At 46.6% G+C, this 24,901-nt stretch overlaps 1 protein-coding gene across 1 annotated transcript in view; it reads left to right on the forward strand.

The window, feature by feature from the left end:
* Positions 1-24,901, forward strand: part of IQSEC3 (IQ motif and Sec7 domain ArfGEF 3) — a 124,875-nt gene that overhangs the window by 48,674 nt on the left and 51,300 nt on the right. Inside the window, exon 2 of the mRNA XM_034780487.1 lies at positions 17,481-17,561. The gene's annotated coding sequence lies outside the window, so the exon portion shown is untranslated. The remainder of the gene's footprint in view (positions 1-17,480; positions 17,562-24,901) is intronic.

The raw sequence follows: 24,901 nt of genomic DNA on the forward strand, positions 1-24,901 counted from the left end.
CCACGAAAGCTTATGCTCCAATACATCTGTTAGTCTTAAAGGTGCCACAGGACTCTCTGTTGGTCTTTCTTTAGTGGCTGGAACACATAGAAAAGGTTTTGCAAGTCTGCTACCATCTCTCATGTAATAGGTCTGATGTCCCAGGTTCAATCCTTAGAGATAATTGAAGCCTGGGGCAGAGCTTTAGACGAGTCAGCGAGGGCATATGAGGTAACTCTGAGAAGGCACTAAAGGTATTCCAGCAGAACCTCACAGAGACTTAGATAGGCAGCTCCCCTAATTCATCATACAGCTGTCACCACCACCAGATGGTACCTTCTACTGTACCTGCAGATGATCCTCAGTAAGTGACATGTTGCTTTGAGGCCTAGAACACGACTGCAGATTGGGGTGGGGGACCATATTGTATAGGAAACCCAAGATGTTCTACAGCCATTGCTGGTCATCAGCACAAGGAAAATAGCTTTTCTGTAGCTTTGGGGTGAGCTGGCCCCAAAGGTGCAGCACCAGCCCATCAAGATGAGACCAGCCAGTCCTCACTGAAGTGTGTGTTCATCATCCCAGATGTCACCAGTCAGCCGGACATTGCTTTGGGGTTGGGAAGTCCATGGGGGGGTTTTATCACGGTGAAAGTTTGCAGGACAATGTGTAGTGTGTTGCTAGGGTATGTGATCAAGGATGGCCAATGTGCAAGAAATCACAGAGGGCTTCCCAAAATGTGCCAGAGCCTACGACTCAACTTATCAACCCAGTCTGATTCTCCTTTACCCTGCCAAGCCCAGAAGTACATATAGAATGGGGTATTACTCCAGAGTGATGAAAGCCATAGTGGATCTGTAATGAGGCGTGGACTCACCCCTGCGGCGCCTCCTACTGGTCATCTCGGGAATTAGCTCACCAGCATCCAGAGCACCCTCTGCAGGCCAGGTGTCCCTCCCAGACCCCGGTGCCCTTGGCTTGGGTGCAGCCCCCATGGCAGCATCCCACTCTCTGTGGGTCCCCCCCCCCAGGGGAGACCCAACCCCTATCCCAATGTCACCTCAGTCATGGTTACTGCCAGTCACCAGCTAGCCCCTGCACCCTGGGACAGACTGCAGTCTATCAGCCAATCATCACCAGCAACAAGGGGTTTGGACTGGCTGCCTTTACCCACCCTCAGGTTGCCCCTTTGCAACCCCAATACCTATATGGGCCTAGGACCAGGCCCTGCAGCCTGGAGAGTTGCTGGCCTAGGGCTTTCCAGCCCCCAAGGCCTTTCCCCAGCCCAGCCCCACTCTACATCCCTGGTGAGCTCCCTGAAGCCAAGCCTGTCTCTCTCTGCAGTCAGAGGGAGACTCCTCAGCTTCTACCTGCCCTGGCCTTCTTATAAGGCTGCGTGGCTCAGTTTGGGGCATGGCCCCAGCTGCAGCCACTTCCCCAATCAACTGGGGTTTTACTCCTTTTTACAGCCCCAGCCCTCTGCAGGGCTTTTCCAACCCCTTCAGGGCTGGAGCGGGTGTTCACCCCGCTACAGGATCACTCTGGGAGGATCATGGATGCATACATAGGATGGCTAGACAAAGTGTATGATACAAGGATTTTCAATAACTGGACTTTTCAGGAGCAGGCCAAGGAACTGTTGAATCCTCACTGCTTCCTTTAGACCAGTGGTTCTTAACCTTTTTTTCATTTGTGGACCCCTAAAAAGTTTCAAATGGAGATGTAGACCCCTTTGGAAATCTTAGACATAGTCTGTGGGCCCCCAGGTGTCCACAGACCACAGGTTGAAAAACACTGCTTTAGACAGTGTTGAATCACTGTATGCATGGTTATGTCTTGCCAGGCGCTGACTCTGTGGGTGCTGCGGGGCTGCAGGGAAAAATTAGCGGGTGTTCCGCCCCCACCAGCAGCCAAGCTCCCCCCGCCCTCCCTTCTCCCCCACAAGCGTGCCACATCCCCGCTTCTCCCTCTCCCAGCGCTTCCCACTCACTGCCTACAGCGGTTTGGTGGCGCTTAGAACTTTCCGGGAGGAGTGGGGATAAGGCGCGCTCGGGAGGGGAGGCGGTAAAGAGGCAGGGCAGGGGCAGCGACTGTGGGAAAGGGGGTGGAATTGGGGCAGGGCGAGAGTGGTGCGGGGGTGGGCAGAGGGGGTCGAGCACCCATGGGGCAGAGGGGAAGTCGGCGCCTATGTGTTCAGCCACTCTGGGTTGCGTTTTATTGAACCACACTCTAAGACTAGTGCAGGCATAACGTAACATAACCACCTCCCCCATATCTGATCCAACAGACATTCAAAATACGAACTAATTTATTCTTGGTGAGAAAGACCCAAATTTCATTTCTATCTCACAGTCCCAGTAGTTATGAAAAGGCTGCCAATTCCACCAATATAAATCTTAGCCCTTTCAGGGGGTTTCATCATACATCTTAGACAAAAGTGGGAAGAGAAGATGGTATTTTTCACTATGCTATCCACAATATCCAGTCAGCGGCTTAGTTTTGGATCTTTTTAGGAGGACCAAGTATTCAGAGGTATAAGACTGACAAACTATAATTAATATATGATGAAATAAAGGGGATTTGGAGGATGTTCGTCAGCATAATTAAAAATTAGGTTTTTTTTCTGTTACTAATTTTCTGCCTAGTTACAAAGCTATTTGAACAAAGAAGAAAAGGAACTATAGATGCAGTTTATCTAGTGAAAGACAGTACCGGTAGGAAGAGGAGTTTATTTCAGTGAAAAAGAGTGCCTTGATCAGCATGGAATTGAAACAAATGAATGTTCCCTATACTTTCTGAAAGTCAGGTGACTAAGTATGGTTGAAATTTTTCTACTGAGTAGTTTAATGACGTTCTGGGGGAAAAAGTGATGTATGTATGCACAAAACTATTTTACATTAAGTTTTATTATTATAGCTTTCTGTTTACAGAAAATCTGGCTTTCAGTTAAAGAATTTCAGTAACTGTTTTGACAAAAATCTTTTTAAAAAATGAAAAAATGGGTCTGTTTCAAACCCTCAAAATTGGAAGCTATTTTGCAAAATTAAGACGTTGTGATTAATTTTGTATTAAATTTTCATAAAGAAACAATAAAAGATACAAAAAGGTAAATAATTTACAGCTTGCAACTAAGATTTTTTTAAACGTGTGTTTTTATCACTGGTAGGTGACATGTTATGTGCCATTGTGGGTGAAATATAGGGGCAATAATATGCGAAGCCCCAAATTGTTCACCTAGAACACTAATCACTGTGTTACATGAGAAGGGGACATGTAGACTAGGCCTACAAGACCATTTGTCTTCAAACTTTCCACTATCCACTGCCATTGATGTGGTCTCATCGGTGTTAGCACTAATCAAACATCTGCTTTAAACGGGATTAGATGACTGTTATTATAACTGCCATGGTTGGTCTACCCGAGTATGCCCACTGCTGCTACATCTGATGGGAAATCTAAACAAAATTGGTTAGTACACACACAGCTGGTGTGTGGAAAGCTGAAAAGTGGGATTCCCTCACATTATACAAATGAGAAAACACAGTGCATGTGGTCTGACAAGAAACAAGGAGCAAAACCAGTTAGCAGAACCCCACCCACTTCATATTTTGTGTTCATTAACAAGATGGACGGTGAAAATCTGATCCAAATTTCATGCTTAGACTTTGTGCCAAAGAGTACTCAAGACAATTCAGTACAGGGGAGACAGGATCTCAGCAAGCCCTCTCGAGGGCTGCCATGGTGCTTTGTGGTGTCACCCCCGGTTTACTCTGCCTTCTCCTCATTCCCCACTTGCTGGCCCAATCTCTCATTCCTTCTGCCCTTTTCCTTCTCCATCTCCTTTCGCCCTTCCTCTTCTTCTCTGTCTCCCTTCACACCAATATGAACATTGTCCTTTCCCTCATTAGTGCTGCAAGTCAGTGAGGCCATTGAAATCTGACCTACACTCACAAGGTGTCTTCTCACGGCCAAGAATTCAGTCACCCAGCTGGTTATATACACCTGGCCACTGCCTGAGACTTGCTAAGTGAGCAACACCATCTTGATACTAGCATGTCCATGCAGTTCTTGCCGTGCTCTGGAAGGGAGTCTCAGAAGCAGAAGAGAAGGTCATAGAGAATGACTGCCACTGGATAAATACATCTCTACATTGGAGAACCAATGAGCTTGGGGAGCAGCAGAATTCAGCAAGATTTGTGCCCTAAAACTAAAGTCCTTTTTATCAATTGAAGAGGTTTCATCACTGCAAGCTTCTCTCACCCATGTGCCCCAAGTCTGACTTGGGCTGGAACTCTGAGGGTGACAATAGAGTTCCTTCTCCAAGTCTATTGAATTCTGCTCACTAACAACAGTCATAGAAGCTTTTTTAGTATGTATACTTGTCCACAAGTAAGTGGTCTGAGACATAGGTACCAACTCCGTGGGTGCTCTGGGGCTAGAGCACCCATGGAAAAAAAAAGGGTGCTCAGCACCCACCAGCCATCTGCCTATCAGTGGTTGGGTGGTGAGCATGCAGGAGGCGCTGGGCAGAGTGGGGGCAGAGCACACTCGGGGAAGTGGCAGAGTGAAGGCAGTGCATGCTTAGGGAGGGGGGCAGAGCGGGGGTGGGAAGAGGAAGAGTGGGGATGGGGCCTCAGAGCAGAGTGGGGGTGGAGCACCCCCATCCCACCCCACCCCAGAAAAATGAAAGTCGGCGCCTGTGGTCTGAGATCACCACTTCTTGACACGTAGGCCTAACTGCAATTGTCACACGGTGTGGATCAACCCAGGCCTGCCCCTACTATTTTGCTCCCTGTTGCTGTGGTGCATTATGAGACATGTAGTTCAGCTGGAGGCTAGAGGGACCTGAAACTACAACTGCTATAAAGCATGGCACCAACTCAGGCATTCATGTGAACTCAACCTTAATTGTTCAGTTTGATCCATCAGGAAAATCAAATTTTGGTGGAATTCTCTTTTCCCACAGCAGGGATTTTGAAGAAACCCCAGTTTCTGATGGGACCTGTTTTTCTTGAAGATTTTCAGCCAGCTCTATTGAGAATCAAGGGGGTTGGAGAGAGATTAACCCTGAATCCACTGAAAACGGGGAGCCCACAGATTCTTCCTCCTCTCCACCCTCCTCATCTGTCTTGAAAGAAACCCCCGAAGTCCCCACCGCCCTCTGTCAATGGTTTCCTTGATCTCCTTTCCTCCTCCCAGCCACAGACTTTTCAGACCACCATGCCAGGATCATGTCTATTTCAACTCACCACTGAGATTTTGAGTCCTGACTGAGGGGAGAATAGGTTCCCCTCTTCTATTGGTATGAGCAGATATTGTGCCCATCAGGGCTAGAACTACCTCCTGGGTTTGCAGAGGCAGCTCTCCTGCTACCATTCTGATGCCAGTAGGTGACTTTACTCTCCCTCCAACTCCCCATCCTCCCAGGCACCTACAGGAATGCTAGTTGTTTCTCCTGTTCTCTCTTCCTACCCCCACTCTTTCCAGCAGGTAGGAAGGATCTTGGCAGTCAGTCCGGCCTCTCCTTAAAGGACACCTAATCTCTTTGTTAAACCTACAAGTGTTTCTGGGAAACAGGACAGGCTTGTCAGCAGCAATTTTCACTCTGAAGAAAACAAATCTGCAGGCGACATCTCTCCAGCTTGCCCCAGCATCTTGTCCCTGCTCCTGTCACTGCTGCCCAAAGCTGAGGTCCTTGAGGAGGGAGACTGCAGCATCACTGATAGCCTACCTGACAGGAACCACCTGTTCCATCTCCATCTCCATTTACTGTACATCCACAGGGAAGGAATGGATGTACCTCCCCATCCTCACTGGCTGGCAGAGACTGCAATGCATACTCAGGGCCGGCACAACCCATTAGGCGACCTAGGCGGTCGCCTAGGGCACTGCGATTTGGGGGGCGGCGACCGCGGCAGTATTTCTGTGGCGGGACCTTCCGCTGCCTCTGTGGGGGGCGCAGCATTTTGGGGCGGGACCTTCGGCGGAAAATCTGGCAGCGCTCCTGTGCATACTTCCAACAGGGGTGCACACTCACACAGTATGCTGGACCTCAGGTACATGCTCACTAATTCTCCATGACACACATCTCTGATCCTCATACTCATTCTCATTCCACCACACTCACTTGCACACTTGTCCATAATCGTGTTCTCCTTCACACTCCTGCTAGTGCAAACTACTCACATTTATTCTCAAACCCACACACTCCTCTCTCAGCCATCCCCACCTCACCCACACTTGTCTCCAAAAGTTTCTCAGGATTTACAAGGAGAGATGAGACCGTTTTGGTATAGACACAGGCTGTAGTAAGATAAGCCAATTTAAGAAGAAAGCAAGGGCATATGTAGCCACACAGCCAATATCACTTTCAGCCTCTGCTGTTGGTGAGGAAGGATTGGCCCGAACCCATCATATCTGAAACACTTCCTCATGCTGGAACCAATAGGTCAGACTAAACCAGTTTTGGCTCAGATCTCCTTCCCCAAGATAGGAACTTCCATTTCCCCAGTTGGATTTTTCAGATCAAAACTTTCCAAACTGAAAGAGCCCATGATGGCTAAAAGATTCACACTGGTATCAAGTCACAACCCCACCTATTTGGCACTGTTGGCTCCCACCCCAGATATTGGTGTAAGGGCATGGTGCTTTTTGTTATATGTGTAAAGTGTTCTGGGATGTTAAATGCTATAGATATGTGAAATATCAATGTATTCTAGTTCAGTGGGACACAGTATATTGGGCACATCTTCCAGGAAACTGATTTAGCATTAATGATAGTGAATGTTAACAACTATTGCTGAACTGGGAAAGGATTGGCACAAGGTAAACTGATGCCGAGTAGCTGCTTGATGATTACGCAGGTGCTAGATAGGTCTCAGATTCTGGGCTGTGATCTCTTGATAACACATTGCCAAATAAAGGTTAGAGAGAATATTTTCTTCAGTATTTAATGGGCCTTCAAAAGAGGCTGGGTTCCAGAAGCACCAACAAAAATAGTTCCAGATTATGGAATATAATCTATTTTCAGTTTTTGGTAGGCAGGCAAAGATTCAAAGCACTGAGGACTGTTGCTGCTACTGACTTTCTTCTTCTCTGTCTCTTTGCTTTGGGGGATAAATGTAGGAAGTGCCATAGAGAGATGTCAAAAAGAACTTTAAGCATTCAAGTGAGCAAATGTAAGAGTTATAGTTACATGCACAACATTTCCTGCATCCCCTTGAACAGATACATTGCTATTATTTGTATGACAGTAACACCTAGAAGCTGTAATCAGGAAGCCATTGCAGTAAGTGCTCTACAAACAGACTGCGATCCTGCAAAACCTTATGCATGTGCTTAATTTCACATAAAAGTTAATCACACATGCAAGTCTTTGCAGGATTGGGCCCATAGTAAGAGATGGTCCCTGCCCTAGAATAAATAGTCTAAATCCCCATATAGTCTTTACATAATCAAATGCTGTTTAAACTAATACTTTGTAAGAGTCATACACATTTCAAACCCCCTAGATATGTATATCATCTTGTAGTAAGGCATACTACTGTGAACATCAGAACAAAGTCCAGGAAAGTCATTCATGATGAGTATGTACTACAGTACTGAGACATCCGACATAGGATAAACACAACACAAAATAATAGTGAGCATGTATTGGTTTTTATAGGAGTTTAGAATTAAGTGATAGTAATAATTCTTTAAATACCTGAAGAATGCAGGGAGAAAGTAGCTCATGCCACTTAGAGTGACTGCTCCTGATGCAGAAGGAAAGGCAGTCTTCTTAGCATATGTGCCATGTGCCTCAGGTGACACGTGACCAGGATTCATCACTGAATTTGGTCTGCTGGTTGGATCATTCGCTTCCCCGGGCTGGGTACTGACAGGAAGCGGGATATGAATGTTGATCCATGCTCCCCAAGAGATGCAGTGATTGGTTATGACACTTTCAGAGCCTGTTTGCAGCTGTAAGAGCAATAGAGATGAAATGGGGCATCAGGTGAGGCTGGGGGTTATCAGGGCTCCAATAAGGATTTGTTTACCCTCCTCCTGGAGGAAAATATGTGGGAATTGAAAAGAGTCTTCCCATTATCCTGTGCTGAATCCCTGTCTTTGACTCTTCATAGTTCCGTCCTCAGCCATCTGTTGATGCAAATCTGTGCAGCAGTTTGTAGTCAGGAATAATATGAGTCTTGTGCTTCTTAGGGAATTAATATCTAGACATTTCCGAACCAATTCAAAAGTCCTTTGGTGACTTATAGAGAAGATTAAAAAAAATCTCAGCCCACTCCTACCAGGCAAGCATTTTTGTTGCCGACATGGGATGCCCATCTTGGGAGTGGATTTTATTCTGAAGGATCAGGTTGGGAGGATTCCTGTAAGTAAACAGTAAGCGTATTTTTTAAAGCTTCATCTCCAGGGGTAAGCAGCCATTGACCACCTAGGTTTTTAGACACAGCAAGACTGGAACCATGAAGACCCACTGCATAAGCCATTAAGGGAGGTGGGGGAAGGGTTCTTAGTGAGCAGCCCCCAGAGGATGTAGTATGAGAGGGAGAAGACAAGACAGTGTAACCCACACACCTCCTGGGTGTGGTGCTCTGTCCCATGTAGTGACACTGAGAACACGTAGAGATTAATGAGTCTTCTACAGCCTTAGCTAACAGCCATGTGGCTTTTAGCTCATGCAGTAGAGGCTCATGCATTTAGCTCCCGAGGTCTCAGATTTGATCCCACCCATCAACGACCGGGGTCTGTCGGTGTTATATCAGCAGTGACAATGGTTCTAAATCCTTATGCTTCAAGGCATAAACTGAGAATCAGCTGGGGTCAGGAAGGAATTCTCCTCCATTATAGTACTTCCCGGCTCTTTGAGCTGTGGTCAAGTGAAAAATTCTCTAAGTTGTTACTGTTAGGTGCATTACGAGGGGTGGAGGCATCTGTATTCCTTTGAAGCGTCTTTCTTTGGCAAGTATTGGCAGTGTATTAGATTGGCTGGGCTATTTGTTTCATCTGATACAGAGGCTCCTATTTCTACTGCTGACTTTGCGAGTCTATTCTACACATTCATTCCTTTCTGCCTAAGGGGTTTATTCTGCACTCACACAGATGATATTCACTCCTGCAGAGAGGGCCAGTGTAAGTACCATGTGAGTTCTACTCACCTCCTGTTTTGAAGGACTAAGTGGGACATAGATGATCATAGGCCTTCTGCTGGTCCTCTGAAGAGAGCTTTCTTCCTTTCTCAGTACCTGGTGTCTGCTTCTGTGCACTGACTGCCCCAGAGACTGGAGCCCTCTATCCACAGAAACAGGTACAACACAAGCAGCAGCTCCAGTTTCTGCCACATTGCTCTGCTAATGTAGCTCTAGTACCACCCCAATTGGCACTAACTTGCCCCCTTATTGAAAGAGAGGCCAAAGACTGAATGGACCCTGGAGATTGAACTGCTTTCTTACTCATGGAGGTGGCCCCTCTCAGTCATGGATGAGGAACATTGCAGGGCAGCACAGAGGAAGCAGTCATTGTGGTTAGAGAAAGGATTTTTGTTTCCAAGGTGGTCAGTGCAGCTTTTCACCAATGGAAGTAGCTTTCACAATAACTCCCCATTGCATAAGTCTGGAGATACAAAGTTAAGATTGCATTAAAAAAACTCAAAGATTTAAAAAGAATCCAGAAATGCGTTGTCAAGGCTGATTCCCCACTCTGGCACTTCGAGTGCAGAAGGTGGGGGCCCGCAAGGATTTTAAAAATTAACACTTGCCACTCCAGGCTTGTATTAAAGTCTCAAGATTACAGCTTTTCTCTGATCTTGGCTTGGTAAATGCTGCCACCACCCAAGTGAAAAACTGCCTCTTGCAAATTCTGGAAAAACTCACGTGGGAAGTTTTTCCTGAGGCTCCTTGGCTTTTCCACCCCTCCCTTGGGGAAGCCGAGAAAGAAAACAAACAAAAGGGAAACCCAGCTGTTGCCACCAGCTAATTGAAAAACATATGCACTAACCTCTTAGGACACCAAAAATCCAATCCTGCTCTTAAAAAAAGGTAAATTTTATTAAAAACAAAAGAAAGAAAATACATCTGGAACTTAGGTTTTTGCTAGATTTTATAGAGCAACTGAAAAGGGTTAAACACCAGGAATAGCTCCCAGGGGTCCAGCTTAACATTACAAAAGAAGACAAAAATACCTGTGCTTTAGCACAGAGGAATCCAGAAGCCAAAATAAAGAAATAAACCTGATCGTGTCTATCTAAAAATTTCCTGTCCCAATAAATCACTCTAGGTATGGAAGATGATTTTTTCATACCTGGTCTAAACTTTTTACAGCATTCCTGCTGCCCCGTCTCTTCAGCCAAGAGAGAACAACAGACAAAGAAAAAGCTTTCTTTCCCCAATTTTAAAAGTTCTCGCCTTCCTATTGACTCTTTTGGTCAGGTGCCCACTCCCTTTCCTTTCCTGGGGGACTTTTTAACCCTATACAGGTAAAGCAAGCAGAGGACGGCCACCAAGAGGAGCTTTATAGCTAACTGGCTGGCTGGGTGTCCATAAAAGGGAGCTCCCCTTCCCTTCATTTATCACGTGCGTACTTAAGGCAACTCAAATAACCAAAACTCTGCCCCTGCTGCCCTTTCACCTTTCATAACTGCCATCTGGTGTGCAAGATGGAAACATTTGATGAAGGTTTTGATAAAGGCTAAGAGGTTTGTAGCCTGTGTCTATGACAATTTAAATCCACTCCATTCCCATAGCTTGCCAGAGGAGTCAAGACCTTTGAGTACATGATTTTGTTGTTCCCTGGCTTAAGTTCATAACCCCAGATATGATAGCACTGCCTATACTGAGTCTACCCCGTAACAGCACTTTTACCTTTGAAAAGTTATCTACCTTTGGGAATTATCCTGAATGTGGTAACTTGACCACAGGTCAAAGCCTGTCTTTTCCTAGCAAGAATGTATCGGCAGAAGAAGTTTGCAGTAGCAATGCAAGATGCTTCGGACAATTTAAATGATACACTAGTGCACAGAGAATGAGGCATCCCAGTCAGAGCATTTCAGTATTCATAGTCAATGATGTGATGAATATGTCTTGAGGATAGGACTGTCTTCTGGTTTTGGATGGTTCTATAGGGGATGATTCATGGGCAGAGTTTAAGGTCATTTGGGTGACCTTAGTTGTGCATTTTCCTGTCCTTATTAAGTGTGTTAATCTTCGAATTCCAAAGTATTTATGGAGATATCCACACAACCACCTTTTGACGTAGGGAAGTATTATCCCCATTCTACAGAGGCAGAGAAAGGTCAAGCAATTTACCCAGGACCACAGAAGACATCATCAAAGCCAGAAGTTCCACTCAACTGAGTACCATCAAACCATGCTCCTTCCCTTGGCACCTTCTTCATAGCAATTGCCATACTGAATAAAATCCTACAACAGAGTACAAGAGGTGGTTAGAGTCAAAAAGACCTCCTTTAAAAGTTGGAAGTCAAATCCTATTGAGGAAAATAGAAAGGAGCATAACTTTGGCAAGTCAAGTATAAAAGTATAATTAGGCAGGCCAATAAAGAATTTGAAGAGCAACTAGCAAAAGACACAAAAACTAAATAGCAAAAAAATGTAAGTATCTCAGAAGCAGAAAGCCTACTAAACAATCAGTGGACAATCGAGGTACTAAAGGTGCACTCAAGGAAGATGAGGCTGTTGCAAAGAAGCTAAATGGATTCTTTGCATCGGTCTTCACTGCAGAGAATGTGAGGGAGATTCCCACACCTGAGCCATTTGTTTAGGTGATAAATCTGAGGAATTGTCCCACACTGAAGTGTCATTAGAGGAGATTTTAGAACAAATTGATAAATTAAACTGTAATAAGTCACCAGGACAAGATGATATTCACCCAAGAGTTCTGAAGGAACTCAAATATGAAATTGAAGAACTGTGGTATGTAACTTATTGCTTAGATCAGCCTCTGTACCAGATGACAGAAAGACAGTTAATGTAACACTGATTTTTAAAAAAGGCTCCAGAGGCAATCCTGGCAATTACAGGCTGGTCACTTCAATATCAGACAAACTGAAGTAACTATAACTATAGTAAAGAACAGAATTGTGAGACACAGAGATGAACATGATTTGTCGGGGAAGAGTCAACATGGCTTTTGTAAAGGGAAGTCGTGTCTCACCAGTCTCTTAGAATTCTTTGAGGGAGTCATCAAGCATGGACAAGGGTGATCCAATGGATATAGTGTACTAGGACTTTCAGAAAGCCTTTGACGAGGTCCCTCGCCAAAGGCTCTTAAGCAGAGTAAGCTGTCATGGGATAAAAGGGAAGGTCCCCTCATGGATCAGTAACTGGTTAAAAAACAGGAAACAAAGGGTAGAAATAAATCATTAGTTTTCACAGTGAAGGGAGGTTAATAGTGGGGTCCCCCAGGAATCTGTACAAGAACCAGTGCTGTTCAACATATTCATAAATGATCTGGAAAAAGGGATAAACAGAGAGGTGGCAAAGTTTGCAGATGATTCAAAATTACTCAGCATAATTAAGTCCAAAGCAAACTGCAAAGAGTTACAAAAGGGACCTCACAAAACGGGTGACTGGGGAACAAAATGGCAAATGAAATTCAGTGTTGATCACTGCAAAGTAATTCACACTGGAAAACATAATCCCAACTATACATACAAAGCGATGGTGTCTAAATTAGCTGGTCCCACTCAAAAAAGAGATCTTGGGGTCATTGTGGATAGTTCTCGGAAAACGTATGCGCAATGTGCAGCATCAGCCAAAGAAGTTAAACAGAATGTTGGGAACCGTTAGGAAAGGGCTAGATCATAAGACAGTAAATATAATAATGCCATTATGTAAGTCCGTGGTACTCCCATACCTTGAATACTGTGTGCAGTTCTGGTCACCCCATCTCAAAAAAGATATATTGGAAATGGAAAAGGTAGAGAGAAGGACAACAAAAATGATTAGGAGTATGGAACAACTTTCATCTGAGGAAAGATTAAAAAGACTGAGACTGTTCGGCTTGGAAAAGAGACAACTAAGGGGGAATATGACAGAGGGCTATAAAATCATGAATGGTGTGGAGAAAGTGTTATTTATCCCTTCACATAACATAAGAATCAGGGGACAACCAAAGAAATTAATAGGCAGCAGGTTTAAAAGAAACATAAGGAAGTACTTCTTCACACAATGCACAGTCAACCTGCCGAACTCGTTGCCAGGGGATGCTGTGAAGGTCAAAAATATAACTGGGTTCAAAAAAGAATTAGATAAGTTCATGGAGGACAGGTCCATCAATAGCTACTAGCCAAGATGGTCAGGGTTTCAACCCCATGCTCAAGGTGTTCTTAAGCCTTTCACTGGGACATGATGACAGGGGATAGATCACTCGATAATTGCCCCCACGGCATAAGCCCTGGTTGGGGCAAAATATAATAGAAATATTTATTAATGGAAATATGTAATTAGACTGAGGACCCTAGCTGCTCCATGGTATTTAAGGAGTTCAGAGGTGTATCAAGATTCATATAGGCCCCCAAGCACAATCCCACAATTGTTGGGACCCTAACACACAATTCTGAAATAACCCCTTACCAAAACCTGCCCATAGAAAGCATTCCTCCTAATGTACACCAATCTCTCCTTCCCATCCCCACTTTGCCTTCTCTCCCTGCCACTTGAGGCCCTTGAACTCAAGGATCCCCAAGCACTGCTGGGGTGAGATTTCTGGCTATGGGTATGGGCTACACCTGCTTGTTGCTGTATGAGAGGCAACAGCAGATTGTGATTGCAGAGGGGCTAGAGCTGTGCAGGACTGTCCCCAAGGGCCTCCACTGTTCAGAGCTCTAGGACAAAAAGTTCAAAAGTGGACATTGATTTTGGGTGGCTTATGTTGGACACACAAAGATGTGGCACCCAAAATCTGTGGTCACTTTGGAAACTGTGGCTGCTAGTCCCCGGGCACACAGATTCATTTCTGGGGTGTTTCTTCCTCCTTGCTATATTCACAGCAGACTGAGGTTTCAGCTGCAGTGATTATCCACTGTTCTATCTTCCTCCCTTGTCTGTGCCTCATCTCCTCTTCAGTCTGTGCTTCTCCTCACACTTTCCTTTCTTGGTGCTTAGATAACATGGCGATAGCAGCCTTATAAATACGTATGATTCTCTTTGGCTGCCTTTTTGACTATCTTCTGTCCTTCCTCTCTTCCCCTTAGCACTACAGCTCCCTTTTCTGTCTCCCCTTTTCTTCTCTTCACTATTAATGTTATTTGAATGGTGCATCTAATGTTGGAGTAGGTGCAGCACACACTAGAGTACACTAGATAGGGTATCCATATTTCCTGAAACTGAAAACCGGATGTACGGGGCTGGCCAGAGCTACCTGGTATCATCACTTGCCCCCCTGAAAGTCCCTCTGCACCCCCAATTGAGCTAAATAGCAGAGATAGGGGCAGGAGGGAGAGGAATGGGTATGGGCTGGGATCTGGGCACCAAAGGAAGGTGTGAGTGTGTGAGAATGTATGGGTACTTTTGGGCTCAGAGCCAGGAGGTGAAGCTACTGAACTACGATCCAGCTAGCCGTGCAGTGGCCCTTTGGAGGCTGGGATAGCAGAGGGGCAGGAAGGAGGCTCCAGCTAGCAGCCCTGGGGGTGGAGGGAGGCTGGGATGTGGCAGAAGCAGGTGACTGGAGGCAAACTGGGGAGGAAAAGAGGCTGGTTGGGGTGGGTGGGGACTGGAGAGGGCTCCGGGGACCAGCCCCAAAGGATGGGGAGGGGAGTTCAGTAGGTCAGGGTGGGGGCTCCGGGGACTGCTTGGAGGCAGGGGGCATGAGGCAGAGGTGGGAGCTGCTGGGCAGGGGGAGGATATGCTGCATTTGGTGCCCTGGCTCAAGTGGATGCTGCGAGACCCATCGGGCACTTAGCAGCTGGGTTGCCCAGTAGGACCCAGGGCCCCGCTGTCTCGTGGAAACCGGGCAATACACAAGATGAGGCAGAGACCAAAGAAGAGTTTGTATGAGGGCCCTAACAGCGCTGCCCTCTGATTGGGCTGCAGAGTGAGCATGTGACACCCCATCTCTCCCTGATTGGAGTGGCAGGATGTAGTGGAGAGACATCAGCCATGCTCCCGCAGAGCTCCAAGCACAGCACCTGCACAGCCTCCCAGTGGTGGATGGGGCACAGGCCTTAGGTTGCCCATATGGGGATGTGGAGATGTCCCCTACCCTGAATGTTGCCACTCGCCCCCGCAAACATTCCTGCACATCCCCCAGTTTGAAAACTTGGCATTTGTCTTGTCTGCTCTTGCCAACTGATCATTATCAGTTGGCATGAGCAAATGGGACAAATACCCAGTTTTGCCAAAAAAAGGCAGGATGTCCAGGACAGGGCTTAAAAAGGGTTCTGTCCTGGCCAAAATGAGATGTATGGTCACTCTAGTACTAGAGGGCATTTAGGGAAGGAGTCAAGGTGAGAGTGACAAGATGGAGGAGCTCTGGCATTTATGTGAGTTTGCTTGAATCTAGAATCCAGTATAATCTTGAGATTGGTCACCTGTGCCCGCCAAAAGACAGCACAGGTATTTTACAGATAAGCCAGACTGACAGGTACCTGCCACCTGAAAAGCTTAAATTAGACACAGCCCTGCAAGGACCAACAATAAATAAGGGTTGCAGAGGAAATGGAATGGGAGTGGGAGGTGTTACAGCAATGGGAGATAAGTTTGATGTGGCACAAAAACTCATCATGTTAACTCCTTTTACAGTGAGTATGTTACGATGTGGGGACAGAGCTGGGACAGAGGATATGGGAAGAGTTCAGTGAGGTAATGCAAACTCTCTCTTTTCCCATCTATCTCCTAGGTATCTTGTTTTTAAACAGCCATCGCTTCTGAGACAATTTTGAGAATGAACATCAGAAGTAAATAAAGGAAGCAACAGAGCTGAAAGGGCTTGTTACATAAAGATAGCTGGGCAGGCCTGGTAATGGGTAATGGGGAGCAGGAAGTAGGACTGTTGCTGTCTCTGTGGATTGGCCATCCTCATGGCTGCGACTGTCAACATTTCACAGAGAAAAGGAGGGTGAACTTGTCTCCTCTCACAGGGAGGTGTGGTGTGTCAGGGCTTGAGGAGAACATTTCAGATCCACTCCCCATCCAAAGCCAAGAATCTTTTCAGTTTTGTTGTTGTTGCTGGGCTAGAATCAGGCAAAACACCATTAAATCACAGAGTCAACAGATTCTTGGCTGGTGTAAATTGATTTAGCTCCACTGACATGGAGCATTTACATTAGCTAAGTATTTGGATCACTCTATCTCCCTTGTTTTATGACCCTTTCTTTCCATTTTCTTTTTCTCTTCTCCACTTTTTCTTGTCTCTCTCTCAATTTGTCTTTTGTTCACTTTTTTGGTGCCTTTGGGCAAAAATTTCAAACGTGGCCATGGATTTTGAGTGCCACTGTTTTCTTGGAGGTCAATCCTGAGTCATCTGAAAGGGGTCTGATTTTCAGAGGTGTTGGGTGGCTGCAGTTCCTACTGCTTCAGGTGGGGTTTTGTGAGTGTTCAACTCTTCAGAGAACCAGACCCTTAAAAATGCCTCCAAATGGGGCCCAAAAAATAGAAGCACCCAAAATCAGTGGCCACTTTTGAAAATCAAAACCCAGGTATTCTCCCTGCAGACAAATTCTTCCTTCATTGCCATATTTTAAATCTGTCTTTGAATACTTCACTCTTATTTCAAGCTGTTTTTCTTTTTGGATTTGTTCTCTGTTTTTATCTTCTTTGTTTCATTCTCTTCCTCTCCTCCATTCCTTTCTCTCCTTTCCTCCTCCACTCCAGTCTGCTCACGCTGGGCTCTGATGAAGGGAAACTGCTTCCCCAAAGCAGGCTCTGAGGATGTTTTGGAAGGAGAGTAGGAGGCAGAAGCAAGTTAGAGGGGCGCTCTCTCCAAGTGCCAGTGAGGTGACAGTCCTGCACTACAGCTGGTTGAAATAGAAAACAACATGTGTAGGGGAGGGAGGATTTCAGTGTTGTTTCCATTTTGCAGGATTCAGAAAAAAATTCCCTCCCCAAATGCTTGACTTTTTACTAATTAAATTGGTGTTGAAACAGCATCCAAGCAAACAAAACATTTGCTCCACATGCAACAAAACTAAAATTTAAATAAATATAAAAAAACAACTGTATTTCATTACACTTTTTTTTTAATAAAGGCCTTTTTTGACAAAGAAAACTTTTCTTTTGAAACATTTTGCCTCACTCTATGCAGCATGATGCTAGTGGCAAGGCCAGGGCGGGAGGGGAGATGACTACTCCCTCCTATCATGCTCCGTTCCCCACCTCCTGGGCTGAAGGATTCATGTTATAATCTGATTTCTCCTCAGCTGTAAAGAGCTGGGCATCACTGAACAGCTGCAATGCCCAGGAATAGACTTGGACAGGACAGTGTCCCATGAGCTTGCCAAAGACTGAGATGAACTCTTACCTGCCACTGTTTGTCTTCTCTTACAGGAATGAAAATGTTTTACACCAGTTCTGCTGCCCAGCAGCTGATGCAGAGCAGAAGCCTTCATCTCTGGACTCCTCACCAAGGTGGGAGATTGCTGTCACCATGAGCTTCTTCTTTCCATCCCTCTCCTCTTCTCAGTACTCATCACTCTCCTCCCTGCCCCAAATACACACCCCACATCCTGCTGTCATTCACCCCCATCCCTCCCATAAACATCTCCCTACCACTGCTCTTCTTCACACACCCCTCGCTCTTCACTCCCAGATATGCCACCCAGTAAGTTTTAATCACACACACACACATCCAAGCACACCCTCGGTCTCTCTCTCTCTCTCTCTCTCACACACTCACCCACACTTTCCACCAGGGCTTCGGGCTGGTCTCACAGAAGTGCCAACAATAGAATTTCATAACAAGTGGTACAGCTTGTTTAAATACTATTTGAGCTATTGCAGTGTGGATTGCCAGGTGAAATGGGCTGAATTTTCCAGGGGAGGGTAATTGTAATGGCACTAGCCTGTGTACAAGTTAGCATGGTATGGGCCCACATTAACCACACAACTGAGACTGATGCAACCCTCTCTGATTGGCAGCGGGCATCAGAACCGAACCCAAAAATGAGAAGGGAAATCAAAAACAACCTGGGAGATCCATTTCCAGTCAGCAATGCACAAACAGAACCTGCCCCCCATGCCTGGGCTACTTGCTACAGTTCCATTGCTAGGAACGCCATGTCCTGAAAACAGTAGGCAGTGTGCTAGGAAATGCTCGAACCTGGGGCTGGTCAATGCAACACTCCCAGTTTGCCACTAGAAAGTGCAGCTTTTGACATGACTGTTTCACTCTCTCCCTTGTTCTTTGTCAGGATCCACCTGAGAGATGGCTGATCTTTTTAGCTGAATCTGAAAGTCTGGGTGTACCAGTCCACTTTAAGCCTTGCTCTCCCAGCACTTAGATACCATGTTGACAGGCGTTTCAGAAATACTTGGGATAGACAAGATGCCGATATAGATGCGGCCTCCACTCTCCATGTTCTCTCTCAACCTAACCCTCTCCCAGCTCCCTCTCACCCACACCCTCCCATCCTTCTATGTCTTACATGGACACATGCTCCTTCTTCTCTCACCCTCTCATACTCCTGCTTTTGGCAGCTAGGGAGTTTGTTTTTGGAGATTTATATCCCATTGATAGAGTCTTTCATCTGACCTTTGACATTGACATCGGAAGCCAGCGTTCCTGGGAATGGCTCCAGGCGGTGTGGGGCAGGTGAGTTGCAGTGGCGGGGCGGTGGTCTGCAATATGCTGTTTTTCTTGATTTGTCCTGCTCGCTGGAACAGCCTCTGCATTCTGATCACCGTGCAGTGAAAAGTTTGAGAACTGACTGCTGTGAAGAGAACAGATGGGCACGTGCATTCGGGGGATGTGTGGGGCCCTGCTGTACTCAGGGAGGGGGCAGGGAGAGTGGGCTCTCTCCTGCTCTTTAGTAGCCAAGACTAAATGTGGAAGGAAGGCAGGGATAATCCTCTGTGCTGAACTGGCCTTCAGTGCTGAGAGGGTGAGCATGGGGAGGGTTGTCTAAGCCTTGAGTGGAGTCTAGAGCCAAACTTCAATGAGTGTGATAGAGGGATGCAAGCCCTATGAGGCAGTTAAGTCTGTGGAGATTGCTGTGCTAGAGACAGTTTGGCCTCTCCCCCGTAGCTTTGGAAAGATAAAACTATGGGTCATGTACCTTGTTTGGCCTGATTGTGTTCCCTTTTAGCCTGGGTTTTCAGTGTCCACAATCCTGGCCTTTGGGCCCTGCCCCCTCCCTACTCTACCTCATTTCTAATGTGTTTGTGGCTTTTTCTGGCTTAGTTTTTAGTTCTTTGTGGTTACGTCTACACTGCAAAAAAAGACCCGCAGCAGAGCCGCAGCTGGCCCAACTCTGGCTGTGGGGCTATAAAATTGCTATGTAGATGTTTGGGCTTGGGCTGGAGCCCAGGCTGTGGGACCCTCCCACCTCACAGGGGCTCAGAGCCTGGGCTCCAGTCTGACCCCGAATATCTACACTGCGATGTTATAACATTGTTATATTATATACATATATATTATATAACAATGTTAAAAAATGTTATAACAGGTCCCCACGGCCCAGGCCCTGTGAACCTGACTCAGCTGACCCAGGCCAGCCGTGGGTCTTTTATTGCAGTGTAGACCCTGTGTGTCCCTGGCCTACATGACTTAGTCACTCCCAGGAGGTCTTAAACTCTATGGTTACTTGCTGTGTGCCTAACCCCACAGCCCTTCTCATTAACCCACCAACTCCCTACAATTCAGGCAAAGACATCTAAAGCCACTGACACCCAGAATGTCCTGGACTCTCTTGCTGTTTGTAGTAATGATGGGAAAACACAGAATTCCTGCCTCCAGATCTGCCAGGTGAATGGAGGCAGAAGAAATTATTCCATAATCATTTGTTTGAAAGTGTCTCAGCATTTGTCATGTTGAAGCCTGCACTTGAGCTCAACCCATGGAGCTTGGATCTAGGTCAGCATCCAAACTTCCCCAACGAACTCCTGATTAAGCCCTTTTATACAGCTTTCTGCCTGTCTCATGCCATTGACCCTGCCTGTCTTAGCTTATCATGGTCTCCCTGGTACTCAGTCTCCCTCCTTCCTTCTCATAGAGCCAGTCTCCCTCTCAGCTCTGGTGCTACAACCCACTGCAACTTCCTAATAGCTTGGCCATCATGCTGAGGAAGTATATTCCCTGGAAAGATGATGAAGTTCTGGAAAGTTCCCAGGCATACTGTGGCATTGCTAAGCTGGTGACACAAAGGCCAGCTGGGTGTGAGGAATGATTCTCCCCTATGGGCAATCCAAATTTGGGTCCTGAGCTCAGTGTCTTACCCCTCCCCAGCACCTGCCTTCAAGCTGCCAGCAACGTTGATGCAATATGCTTATCCAGCCCATGAGGATAAGAAAGCACCTCATGTCACTGTCATCAAGGGCTCTCCTCCCATAGCTGACCCCCGGAGCAGCATTGATGGGCTCCGGAGCTCCATAGCTAGAAGGAAGGTGGGTTTCCATGACTTCAGAACCTTGAGGATGATGGAAAGGAAGTAAATGGAAAGGAAAATAGGTGGTGGGATCTTATAGAGACCCCTCTTCCCTGCCTCAAAATAGTAAAGCATAGCCCCACACTTGTCCCTCCATGAGAGAAGCTCGTGCGTGGAGAATAAAGATGGTTTGAACCTCTCCAGCTTTATAGGGGCCAGAAACAGATACAGACTTGTCCGTTTTTCAATTAGCAATCCTTAAATGTAGGCTGTGTCTCACTGTCTGTATCATGTGACAGTGTGGTCCCAACAGTGTGGTGCTGTTGTCTATTAGATAACCCAGGTTGGGTTTTTTTTTTTCCTTTTTGTCCAAGATCAGACATTTCCCTAAATGAGATCAATCCTGTCAGAATTGATGCTGCTAATAACCATCAGCCGTCTAGTTTTAATTAGAGTTTGCTTCATTAATGCCTTGACTCCTCTCTGCGCAGCAGATTAAATAATGTACTTCCAGTTCATTTACACAAGCTCCCAAACTGCAGGGCTGAGCTGCAATCCTTTAATTAAACAGGCCGGCTGATCCCTGCTGCTGCCTCGGCTCATCAGTCTAAGCCGATTAAAGAGAACAGGGACTAATAACAAGCATAAACCGGGAACTGACTCTTGTCTCTTCAAGGGACTTTGGAGACTCCAGCGGTGGTTGGGCCATTGACTTCTCTCCTGTAGGGAACCTAGGCTCAGTCCTAACTACCACATGGCAGGACCTACAAAAGTGGCAAGGTTCTTATTCCTGTGGGAAGGGTTACAAGCCAAGGGCATCACCAGCGCGTAGGGGCTGCGGAAACTGTCCTGCTCTCCTGGGACAGTAGGAAGGAAATATCAGATGGGTGGCTGTGGATGGGGCAATGGAAGGGTAACGCTAGACAGTGAGCAAAGGAGATGAAGGTAAGACCCGGCACCTAGAACAAAGGAAGGCATGGTACCAAGCCATCAGAGCAGAGACAGGGTGGCAGGAGGGTACCAGCGAGCATTCAGCACAGGGATGGGGTAGCCGGAGGGTGACTTTGGGACCCCAGAACAGGTGGAAGGTGGCAAGAGAGTAACACTGGGCAATAAGCACTGGGACAAAACAGCAGGAGGGCAACACCTGTCAGTAGCAAGGGGCCAGGAAGCAACTGTCTGTGTGTGTTTTGTGGTGATGTTTGTTGTCTGTTGTCATGGTGTGGTTTCCCTTCTCCTCTCTTCTGCAAAGCTGACTCTGTCTTTGTTGCCCATCCGTCAGGAAAGGCTTTGAAATGCTGGTGGGTAGGAACTGATTGAGAGAAGATCAGTGTCTAACTCCTCAACAGAGACCAACTCAATGAGGCACTTTCAGTTGCTCCTGCTCTTCCTCATCTGATTCAGTGCACTGTCAGCCACAAGCAAAATGGAGTCTCTGGACGGTTATGGCTTCCAGCACTTCTAGATGCAACAACTCACCTTGCTTTCTGACAGGGGGCTGTGCTAGAGGTCACCAGGACCGGCTCTGAAGACCAAAGAAGCTCTCACAGAGCTGGCATTGGCAGACAGATCTGTACTTGGAGGTTGTGTCTGGGATACCCAGGTCCAGTGTGTAGAGTCAGAGTCCTGGAAGTGGCACCAGCAGCAGCCTCACACTGTGGGGCTATGCTAAGGATACCCAGATACAGGTTACAGAGGAAAGGATTAGATTGTAGCTGAGATTATAGGGCAGGAACCATCTTTTGTTCTGTGTCTGTGCAGCGCCTAGCACAAAGGGGTCCTAGTCCATGCCTGGGGCTGCTAGGCCCTATTGCAAGGCAAATAATAAATACTAGTGATGATAAAGGAAATTTCATGGGGGAGATATGAGGGCCCAGGGCTAGCCAAGGTCAGGCCCCAGAGCGCAGGAGACTTCATGGAGAAGGTGCTGACAACCTGCCCTGCTCTTTTCCTGAGTGCTGCTTAGACTCTGATTTGACCAAACCCCATAATTTCATGAGGTGACTGCTCTTTTCATGCTGGCTTCTGCTGTTAACAGCAGAGCTTCATTCTCGGGATTTGAATAGCCCAGTAATTGCATCCCCGCTTATCCCAGTCTCACACAGTGGAGTCTGGCGTACCAGAACAATGACCTTAAAATGTGTCCAGCAGCAACCCATCTCTAATGGGATTACACACCATTTGCCTTTGTGAGAGGTAATGAGACTAAGATGAGAAAGATTTGTTTCTATTAGAGTAATGAGAGGAAATGCTGGAATCACAATTGGAGGGAACAGCATGTTCATTCACTTGCCTTTCCCGGGCTTTTGGGAGGCTGCCTCAGGCTCCCCCTGCAGAGCTGGAGAGCAAATCAGCAGAAAAATCAACCAGTGATGGGGAAAGTTCTACAAAATATGTTAAGAAGCTCAGGTGGAATTGCTGTGGCAATGAACTTTGGATTTGTGCTGGAGATAGGTGCAACCCTGTCCTGTCCCTAAGCAGCATGAATGGGATCCCACATATCTTTGTGTGGGCGGGAGGGGATGGGATCCCAGCTGGGTTTATGGGCAAGGGAGGTGATTTCCAGCTGTCTGTAGGGTTGGGGGGAGAGGGGATGGGATCTGAGTTGGTTTTGGAAGAGAGAGAGAGGTAGTGGGATGTGAGCTGTCTCTGGTGGGATAAAAAGGGGCTGGTATCTGAACTGAACAGGTGGGCTGGGATCTGAACTGTCTATGGGAAGGGTAAGGGAGCTGTGCCTATGGGATCTGCATGTACTAGTTTCCTTCTGAGATTTAATTTTCCCTCTATAAAGTGCTGCTTAGAGCAGGGCTGAAACGTGAACAGTGCAACTGGCAAGTGCTTACTTCACAATTACAGAGCAATTAAATCCTAACTCAATACAGTTGAGACTTCAAACAGCTGCATACTCATTCCTAAAGTGCCTGCTGGATTAGTCACTGCCACAGCCTGGCCACTGCCTGGAATCTCAGCACCAATTACCAGTGAGGAAATGAGCCTTTGGTCTCATCTCCAGGTCAGCCTCTCCTGCAGCCATGGTGAAATTCCCTCTTGCCACATCTCTGAACTGCTAAGTGTTTAACATACATTAATGGAAGATGGAAGCGATCCTATGTGCATGGCACCCTGTGGCCATGTGCAGAGGGGTAACAAGTGGATGGATAGATTCTGGACAATGTCCTTTCACATACCTCAGAGTCTCAGGCCTCTGGCCAGCAGAAACATGGCCTCTCATGCAGCAATGCACTCCTCCAGGCTGCCTGAGCAGATGTGGCAATGAGCAGGTGTCTTGGGCAGCAGTAGGAAGTGGGTGACAGCCACTTTATTCCTGGTTCCTAAATTTATTTGCCCTCACCTCTTTCTGTGTCTTCACCTGACCTATTTCTGTCGTGCTTGTATTACTTCTTTTCACGGGAAGAAACATACCTTTGTAAACTTTGGAAGGCATTAACACAAGAGAACTGTAAATGCTCACTGCTGAGTTGTCTCAGTGGCATGCCCCCGACCTGTGATCACACTATTATATCCCAGCGCCGCTCTCATTATTCCCTCATACTTTGCTTTGTAAAATCCACCCACCACTTTCCCTTGGGCCATCTTAGGTTTTGTCCCAGTCACTCGAAATTGCCACCCAGAATTCCACAAGACTCTAGCAGCACCTCTAGTTTGGACTGGATGTGTGATGCTCTCTAAGGCTGGAGCCATTGAAGTCAATGGGAATTGAATCATTCCCTGGTCCAGGCATCCTCCACTCTTCACTCCAGAGACACCTTTCTACAAGACTTGGAGCCAGGAAGGGAATGATGAAGATTCTGAATATGTTTTTAATTGTCCCAAATCCATCCCAGATGTAACTCCACTGAGTTACATGAGGGTTGATTTTGGTCCATTATGTTTATATTTGTGACAGGCTGGCTGATGCCTTACAGAAAACACTGTAACAGTATCGTATGTAGAAAGAATTCTGCCAGCTTTTTGGCTGACAGGATTGATAATAGGGTATGGAGTCTGGTGCCTTGAGGTCACTGATTCCATCCAGCTTGGGTTTGCTGTGAACGATGGCTGTTATCCTCTGGTGGCTGTTCTCTAGCCTATGCGATGGTGGTTCCAGTCTGTAATCTAGGGGATCTATTGCCCACCCACAAATCAGCATCACAGCTGTCACTAATTGGCCTCCTTGCTGGCCGTGTAAACAGGGAGCTCCGAGATTGCATGGATCATGGAGACTGAACATCCACCTAATTCATAGAGTTTGGCCCCTCCAGGTCAGGGTGGAAGCAGCGTGGAGAAAGCTTACACTGCCACTGTCCATGTTATACCAGTCCTGAGGACTGGGAACGTCAGCATCTGAGGCTTTTAACCTGACTCATTTCCCCACAACTAAATTTA

The sequence above is a fragment of the Trachemys scripta genome, chromosome 1 (genome assembly GCF_013100865.1).
Source record: "Trachemys scripta elegans isolate TJP31775 chromosome 1, CAS_Tse_1.0, whole genome shotgun sequence".
Taxonomy (NCBI): domain Eukaryota; kingdom Metazoa; phylum Chordata; order Testudines; family Emydidae; genus Trachemys; species Trachemys scripta.